At 36.3% G+C, this 366-nt stretch overlaps 1 protein-coding gene across 1 annotated transcript in view; it reads left to right on the top strand.

Moving 5' to 3' along the window:
• Positions 1 to 366, top strand: part of wdr26b (WD repeat domain 26b) — a 14,496-nt gene that overhangs the window by 9,407 nt on the left and 4,723 nt on the right. The window lies entirely within an intron of this gene.

Below are 366 nucleotides of genomic sequence, written 5' to 3'. Positions count from 1 at the left end.
GTTTCCCGAACAAAACCTGCTCCCAACCAGGTTAGGTTCACAGAGTAAGTTGCCATAGTAACTGACTCTGAGTCTAGATTACCTCTCTTTGTGAAACGGGTTTAACTTACCCTGCTTTCACGGGTTTAAGCTACCTCCGTTTCTGAAACCGAAAACTCTGAGTTTCCCTCATTTCGGGGTTAACAAACTCTGAGTTTCGACAAAACCACCTTCTTGAAATAGGCCCCAGGTTCCTTCATATTGGCTCAGACTTATTATTTTTATTTATTTATTTATTTATTTACTTATTCCAAGCATGTAATAAAAGAGAGAGGAAAAAAAAAAAAAAGGAAATAAACATGTAACACAAAAAAACAAAACCAATTA

Source organism: Monopterus albus, unplaced genomic scaffold, assembly GCF_001952655.1.
Source record: "Monopterus albus unplaced genomic scaffold, M_albus_1.0 scaffold307.1, whole genome shotgun sequence".
Taxonomy (NCBI): Eukaryota; Metazoa; Chordata; class Actinopteri; order Synbranchiformes; family Synbranchidae; genus Monopterus; species Monopterus albus.
This window is presented reverse-complemented; position numbering and strand designations above follow the sequence as displayed.